At 28.7% G+C, this 8,348-nt stretch overlaps 1 protein-coding gene and 1 long non-coding RNA gene across 2 annotated transcripts in view; one reads left to right on the top strand and one right to left on the bottom strand.

The window, feature by feature from the left end:
• The window catches only part of LOC116186157, a 6,270-nt gene extending 2,397 nt beyond the window's left edge, over positions 1 to 3,873 (bottom strand). The window contains exon 1 of the long non-coding RNA XR_004151110.1: positions 3,392 to 3,873. This is a non-coding gene — a long non-coding RNA (uncharacterized LOC116186157). The remainder of the gene's footprint in view (positions 1 to 3,391) is intronic.
• A 2,913-nt stretch (positions 3,874 to 6,786) lies between these two features.
• The window catches only part of LOC102674043, a 2,840-nt gene continuing 1,278 nt past the window's right edge, over positions 6,787 to 8,348 (top strand). The window contains exon 1 of the mRNA XM_006620083.2: positions 6,787 to 7,083. The gene's annotated coding sequence lies outside the window, so the exon portion shown is untranslated. The remainder of the gene's footprint in view (positions 7,084 to 8,348) is intronic.

The following is an 8,348-nucleotide window of genomic DNA, read 5'->3' as shown; positions in this document are numbered from 1 at the left end:
TTTTTTTTTTTTTTTTTTTTTTTTTTAGCTGTGCCGCTTAATATCCTGTCAGTTGGATGAAATTTATATCGCAGCTAAAAATCGCCATACGATGATGCGGCGCCACCCTGTCGTTCAATTGTCGCGTTAATCTCAACGATAATTCACTCGAATTTTATTGAAAGAAAAATGAAAGGGAACGATCTGACGAGAGTGATGGAGTTAATGAAAATGAAAAATTTTTTACTATTTTTTTTTTTTTTTTTTTTTTTCGGGGCCCCTTAATATCCTGGAAGTTGGATGAAATTTATATCGCAGCTAAAAATCGCCATACGATGATGCGGCGCCACCCTGTCGTTCAATTGTCGCGTTAATCTCAACGATAATTCACTCGAATTTTATTGAAAGAAAAATGAAAGGGAACGATCTGACGAGAGTGAGGGAGTTAATGAAAATGAAAAATTTTTTACTTTTTTTTTTTTTTTTTTTTTTTCATTATTTCCTTCTTTTGACGGAATATTGTGAAACGAACGGAAGGGATTTCGCGATTCTTAAAGTTAAAAGTAATAATATTGTATTCAATGGATATGATATATCAAATAATTAAAGAATTTGGCAATGGTGATTGAATTCCACGTGCCTAGTTTATTGAAATTCAAGCCGATCGGAAATCGAATTTCCGAGCATTGATTCAGATTAATTGATTTGGAAGCAATCCAAAGATATTCATTTCAAGCACCTGATGTACAGAGCGAAATTTATGAAATTATTTTTAAGAATTTATATAAATTACATCGATTTATTTAATTTCACATGTATATATAATTTTATATGTATTATGCAAGGCAAAAATCAAATCAAAATAAAAATTCATAAAAATAATTAATAGTTTGTTTAATTATCAAGTGAATTATCTCAATTCTTAATTATTTTCCATTAAGAAAATGCAATTCTTATTAAAAAGAATATTCTCTTTTAAATTTTAAAAAATATTAATTTTAAAATTTTCGAATTTTGCATATGTTTTATATGAGGCTTGAAAAAAGAGCGAAAGAAGAGAAAAGATTGATGACTCAGGTGTGTCAAGAAAAACAGGAAATATTAAAAAGAAAAGGACTTTTTTATGTACGTTTGAAATAAAAAGCACTCGAGCGATGAAATCATAATGGAATAGAAGATAAAACCTTTCAGTGATTTCGTGAGAAAGAAAAAAGAAAGAAAGAGGAAAACATTGAGAGACAAATTCAAAGAAAATTACAGAGGGAAACATTGAATTGTGCGAAACACGCATGCGCTAAGAAACTTTCTATAAATTTATTTGCTTGAGTTACCGACTGAGAGCCATAACGTTGCTATTCTATATAACATTTTATTTCATGCTTATATTTAAACTCTTCTTATATCATAATTTATCAATAATAATTTAGGAATTGGTTTCAACAAACAAAAATATTAGAAATATTTAAAAAAATCAAGAACAATTCACGATACAACGATAGCAATTTTAGATATTAATTTTTTATCAATAATATTACATAAAATAAGGAAAAAATTTTTAATCAAATCACACGATATAATATATTTTGATTATCACTATTGATAAAATGGAAATATCTATCTAAACAATATATATTAACATATAAATTTAAATTTTGTGAAAAAAGAAGTTTAAAAAAAAAAAGTTATAAATAAAGTTTCTATACTTTGACTTTTAAAAAATATATATCCCATGGCGAACCGTCGATTATGCAGAACTTTACTTAGAAAACTTGTTCGAATCGATCAATCCTCTCTGCACACGTAACCATGAAATTTTAATGGAACTTTCGTTCAGTTCGATAGAATGTTGGAAATGTTTGAAGATCAAAAAAGAAATTGTTGAAGGAAAAAATGACCGAACAAATAGGACAAATCTTGTTAAAATTCTACAATAGTCTGTAAATTTCATAATACATATAATTTATTCATTATTTTGAATTGTCATTTTGAATATATTTAATTTTCAAGAAGGATTTAATTATTATTCCGAAATGAAAGTGTCGCGTCACAAGTGAACAAGGGTATGATTATAAATTCTGTAGAGAGCGTAACGAACCGTATTATCACCTTAACATCAAGTATCATGTCGTAAGCTCGTGGTCCGTGTAAAGTTTATGTAATAAATTCAACTTCACCATCCCGCAACAACTCATAAAATATTCAACGATGACCTACAATCTGTTTCATCATTTGAATATCGTGTCACGGACATAACAATATCCACTTCTGCACGGATTTCGTTATGATAATTCATGATTGTTGATACAGATAACAGATTTACCGGGCTGACCATTCATACCGGTTATTAAGTTCGATGTAACTCGAAATATTATCACGCGCTGACGAAATATTTCATCGATATCGGCCCAATTAATCGCCAGTTTCTAACTAAGTTCAGAAATATTCCAAATATCTCGATAATTTGAGGAAACAAAATTAATATGAATATTTTCCATTTTTCCATTACTCTTATTTTCTTCATAGCTTAGTAAAAGGGTGTCTACTATGTTTTTAATGATACAAGAGATTTATAAATCAAAATTTGAAGAAAAAATTCTTATTTTTATTTTTTTTTAAGTGTATTTTATTCTATTATATTTATATTAAAATATACAATTTTTTAACTTTCAAAATCACAAAAAATTACTCTCATAACTTTAATCGAATAAATTCACAAAATAATCTACATGACAGCAAAATAATTAATCTATGTATACTTTTAAATTTATAAAATAATTAATTCTCAGCTTTCGAATTTATAAATTTACGTTCCACAAATTTATTAATATAAATACAATACGATAAAACAACAAAGTTACATATTCATCTTAATAAAGATAAATTTATTCAAAATATATAAATGATGTATAATTATCTCATTATTAAATAAGAGAGAACAAATAAAAATAACGAACGACAAAGTTACAAAAAGTTACAAAAAGACGACGATTAATCAATGATAACGATTTATCGTAAACGTAAGATCGGCATATCAAAGCCAAATTTAAATTTTCGTAATAAGAACAAAGTTCCTTTTTTGATATAGCCTTTACACGCGCTTAATGTTCCAATGTTGGAATCGACGTATTGCCAAGGAGGCTGGCTAAAAGTGCAAAGGTACGTACGGCGATAGGAAAGGGAGGGGTTAAAAAGAGAAAAAAAAAAAAAAAGTAAAAAGGAAGAAAAAAAAGATTGACCAGAGGAATTTGTAGTTGGAAGAATACAGAAGATATCTTTGGTATAGATCTGGCCACGGGTGACAATGGCGGCCACAGCTATTGGCCCGTTTCACAAGCACGGTCCATATCAATACTCCTTTGTTGCACATGACTGAGTCCGGGATAAAATCCTCTCTTTCTCTCTTTCTCTGTACCTCCTCCTATTTTCTTCGTGAAGGCAGAAAGCCGAGAAATAATGCGCAAACTTCTACGGACGAAATCCTTTGGAAAAATATTTCTTACGCTTCTATGGAACACTTGGAGCGTGCCGATGCGTTTTTGTTCGGAACGTTATACTTTCGACTGTGCGCCCTCTGGTTGTCTGACTCTGAAACAATAGGGATTTCCAACGGCATCATGTTTCCTCTTCCTTTTATTAAGTTTATAAATATATTACTTGGGGTATTGTCTGTAATAATAATTGAGGATTATGAGAGTTGAGATGAAATGTTGTGCACTTAGTTTTGTTTTACTTGGTAGGTGAAATTTTGTAGTTTTAGTTTTGGTAATTAAAATAGATAATGAAATAGATATTTTATATGTAAGGATTCTACTTGTGTGGTTAATACGTATATTATACATAGGAAGGAACAAAATATTGAATGATTCGGTTAATTGTATTTATATAGGTACTAAAAGGAATTATTAAACAGAATTAAATAAAGAAACTGTAAAAAATTGTAATAGAATATTTAATAGTAAAAGTAGTAATATATTTAAATTTTATTTTAATATTTCTTTATATCTGCTAAAAATTTTTCTATTTTTATTGTTATTCATATTTTCATTTTTCCCTTTCGTGGTTGTTTATATCTATCAATAATAAAAAAGAGATTTAATTTCTTTGAAAAATACAAGAAAAGATTCTTTTTTTTTTTTTTTCAGTAAATTTCAATTTAAATATAAAGGAAGATTTCGTTGAATTTTTATTTCTCAAAAATTCGAAATTTGATGTTGATGAAAATTCATTTGAATAATGATTATTGCGATTATATCAATATTAAATATTCTAATCATCATTAGCGATAAAAATTTTTAACATTTGAAAAATACTTTGTAAAAAATTTAAACATAAACATGTTTCTGATTACGTGTTGGTGATTCACGTTTTCCGAGTAACGGAGTCGAATAAATCGCCTCTTTATTTCGTTTCGTGATTCAACTGTGAAATCGCGAGAATTCGCACGGTACAGCAAGCTGTTTTCAAGATAATTCGACATGCGCGCGCGCGCGCGCATTTAATCGAGCTTCGAGGAATAAAAAATGGAAAGAAATTTCTTAGCAAAGTAAGGAATATAAATGCATTTTTAATAAAACTTCTTGAATTCATATTCTTATTTATTTATCGTTATTTATATATTTTATATTTAGTGTTAATGGCGAATTATTGAACCGAATAGCTGATTCAAGAGTTTATCTTTTTGATAAGATATGTTTCGTTATTTTTAGAAAAATATAATTTAAATATATGTATGTGTTCACGCAAGAAAAGCATAAACGCAAAAGTACCGGTTTACATTTTTTTGTCCTTCATGCGCTAAATTAAATTACAAAATTTAGAAAATTAAATTTAAAATAACAATTCCAAATTAATACAATTTTATAAATAGGATAGGAAATAATTTTGTATCGAAAAATATATGATTGTTTTTTTTTTTTTTTTTTTTAGAAAAAAGTTTATTTTCATATATCCCCAATTTTTTTTTTTAAAAAAAATTCAATTAACCAAGAACCCTTATTTTCCTTTGGAAAAAAAAAATTTTTTTTTTTTTTTTTGAAAAAAAGTGTTTTTTTTATTTTCCCAAATTTTTTTTTTAAAAAAAATTCAATTAACCAAGAACCCTTATTTTCCTTTGGAAAAAAAAAATTTTTTTTTTTTTTTTTTTTTTTAGAAAAAAGTTGATTTTCATATATCCTCAATTTTTTTATCTAAAAAAATTCAATTAATCAAGTATCCTTATATTCCTTTGGAAGAAAGTAAATTTCTATTTATTAGAAATATTTTTTGGAAAATCAAATAGTTTTAATATTACTATGAATGTCTTGTTCAGAATTATACGATGTTCAATTTGCATTAGTTCATCTTTTAGATATTTAAAGATATTTATACACCATAGAATTTAAATTTGGAATATAAGATGAATAATTCAAGATTTGAAAAGTTACAAATAAAAATTTTCAATGTCAAATAATATTGGTAAGATGTTTCTATCTTTTTTTATCTCAGCCTTCAGTGAATTCCTAATAAGTGTTTGCGTGCATGTAGACAGGATGCACACGATCTTATATCATCTAAGTATCGTCACTGGATAAATAAAACGCAAAATAAAGATGCGAAAACAAAATCGCATGTATAACGCTGAAATATAATTTTTAAATTTATTTCAAATATTTAAGAATATTATTAACAACTGATTTTAAATTTTTTAAATTAGAATAGAAATAGTTAATAGTTTCTTAGATAAAAATTTCTTACATAATTTCTTACATAAAAATAAGCGTTTAAATCAATGCTGATATCATCAACTGTTGATTGGCATTGAAATATTTTATGCAATTATATAATCCTGATTGATAAATTATTAGCTACTATTATTAGTTAAGGAGATATCTGTCTCTTTAGTTTCTTTATTTCCGGTGATTCATGTCATAGGAGACTTAATTGATATTTTTTTTCTCATTATTATTGAATTCACTTTTCATTACATCACATTTCTTGTCAATTGTAACAATTATAATATATCATCACTAAGGACACTAAAGGACTTAAAAATAAACATTTCAAATTTTCTCTTATTAATTTTATTTATCATGTATCATTAAGTTTCTATGCGAAAAACTAATTAACAATAATCTGAAAATATTCTCTTACATCATCTAATCACTGTGCATCACGATCTTCAAGCTTCTTTCACGAAGTATTTTTTGAAAAGTCTCTGTTATTTTTATTTTTTTCTTCATGTCATATTTTACAAAGTATCAGAATGATACTTTCACAATTATAATGTATTAATCATTCGATATAAAATAATATTAATTTTTAAAATTCTCGTTATTTCAGATTGAAGAACTCGTAATTCAAAAAAGATCGAGAAACAAACTGCCTCAAACGAACATGGCTTTCCACTGTTTCAACGGACATTATTATAAAAATCTTCCTCGATATTTTTCACATTCTTACCAAATCTTCAAACAACAGAATAACACTTGTACGTAAAATCTCAATATTACATTTCATTGCACCCGTTTCAATACGTATTTTTCTATATCTCGTTAATAATAATAGGTTAAGTGTACCAGCACGCGGAAGAAATTCAAGCGTGAAACCACTCGTTACACCATACTATATACTAAATGTTCCTTAATTTCCCAGCAACCATCGGATTTGTGGTTTTTTTCACGGGCCGCTAGAGGAGGCTATTAGCGGCGTGCCGGTGTGTGCACGTTGCTCTATTGCATGTGTGTGTAACGTTGCTTAGACACACATACATACACATATACGGTCGCATTATAATAACCGTGTTACCACAAAGGCGACAACTTACTTGCAGATTAGAAGAAGAAAAGTAGTACTTGAGCGGACTCTTGAGGCGTGCTGGTCTTTACCGTGGCGTGTTAAAGTCGACCGCACATATTTAAAGAGCGGCCGGTAAACTTTGCGAAAGGGAAAACCGTGTGAAAGCTCGCGAACCCCTTTTTTTTTTTTTTTTTTTTTTTTTCTTTTCTAGTTACCCCTTCTACTAGGCATGCCAATTCACGTCCAATTAAACGTAATAACGATCCGTTGGCTTTGAACGCGAAAAGAACAACCGCACTTTGGATTACACGTTTTTACATCACGATCGTCGTGAGTGGTTTTTTTTTTCTCTCCCTCTCTCTTTCTCTCTCTTTTGTAAGGATACTTTTTGGGATGTTTGGAATTAAATTTCGGCTCACGATACTTCAAAAGCTTTGAATTTTCTTTTTTCTTTTTTATGCTGATGTGAAGCATAAAATTGGTGGTAATTTTGAAATTGTTTTGTAAGTCGAAAAATTTGGATGAAATTTTTAATCTACACGTTCCATCTGTTGAACGAAATTTTTTAATTGTAATTGTATAATTCCATAGGTAATTCACATTGATTAAATTATTTGACAATTTAAATATAATTTTTAACTATTATTTATATAAATATCTTTAAGTTTGTAAGATTTTATTGTAATGACAATTCCTAAGTTTATATTATTGAACATTATCGCATCTGAATTATTGAATAATTCATCTCGATTCAAACACAATAAGATCTGATTTTTAATTTATATTATCTTCGAGGTTAGTTTATAATAAAAAGTCAATGAACACTTTCACAAATAATATCACAAATAATATTATAATATTATCTCTGTATTGCACAATGTTTTTACAAATAGACAGATATTCCACAGATATTTTATCTCCCAAAAGAAATTACTACTTCACCTAACCTAACAACCACATGGGGACATCGTATAATCCCGTAAACTCGCAAAGCCTCGCATTTTTTCCATTTTCACCGTTCACATTCATTTCAAAGAATAATATTAGAAAAATCGGCTCTGAAGATATGTAGGAACAAATAGCTGACTACACGAATAGATAGCCTAACACGTGATAGGCTGGGGATAGAATAAGAAAGAGAATTCGATGACAAAGCGGGTCGTGGCAGATAAGAATGATTGGGAAACATTGGAGCAGAAATATATCTGGAAAAACAATTTATCGCGAAACAAGTTGCCGTGGCAAATAACGGAGTGCACTCTTGACCCAATAAGAAATGATACGCTTTGACGAACGAAACCGGGGGGATTGGTTACCATCTTTCTGGTCATCGTTGCTGCGATTCTCAGATTAATCGCGGTCTTTATACTCGTCTGCCGACGCTATATTGCATTCTATTCCGCGGATTTATTTCGCTACGCGATATCGACGAGTTATGGTGATCTCATAGTCTCACGGGAGTCGTACCGAAGATACGTGGATCAAGTGTTGTTATTATTTGTTTTCGTTGCGGATGTGGTGTCTTGGTAATGAATAATTATTCAACAACAGAGTTTCGTATCAGTAATTGACATTCGATTTTATAAAGTTTGTTC

The sequence above is a fragment of the Apis dorsata genome, unplaced genomic scaffold (assembly GCF_000469605.1).
Source record: "Apis dorsata unplaced genomic scaffold, Apis dorsata 1.3 scaffold_473, whole genome shotgun sequence".
Lineage (NCBI taxonomy): Eukaryota > Metazoa > Arthropoda > Insecta > Hymenoptera > Apidae > Apis > Apis dorsata.
This window is presented reverse-complemented; position numbering and strand designations above follow the sequence as displayed.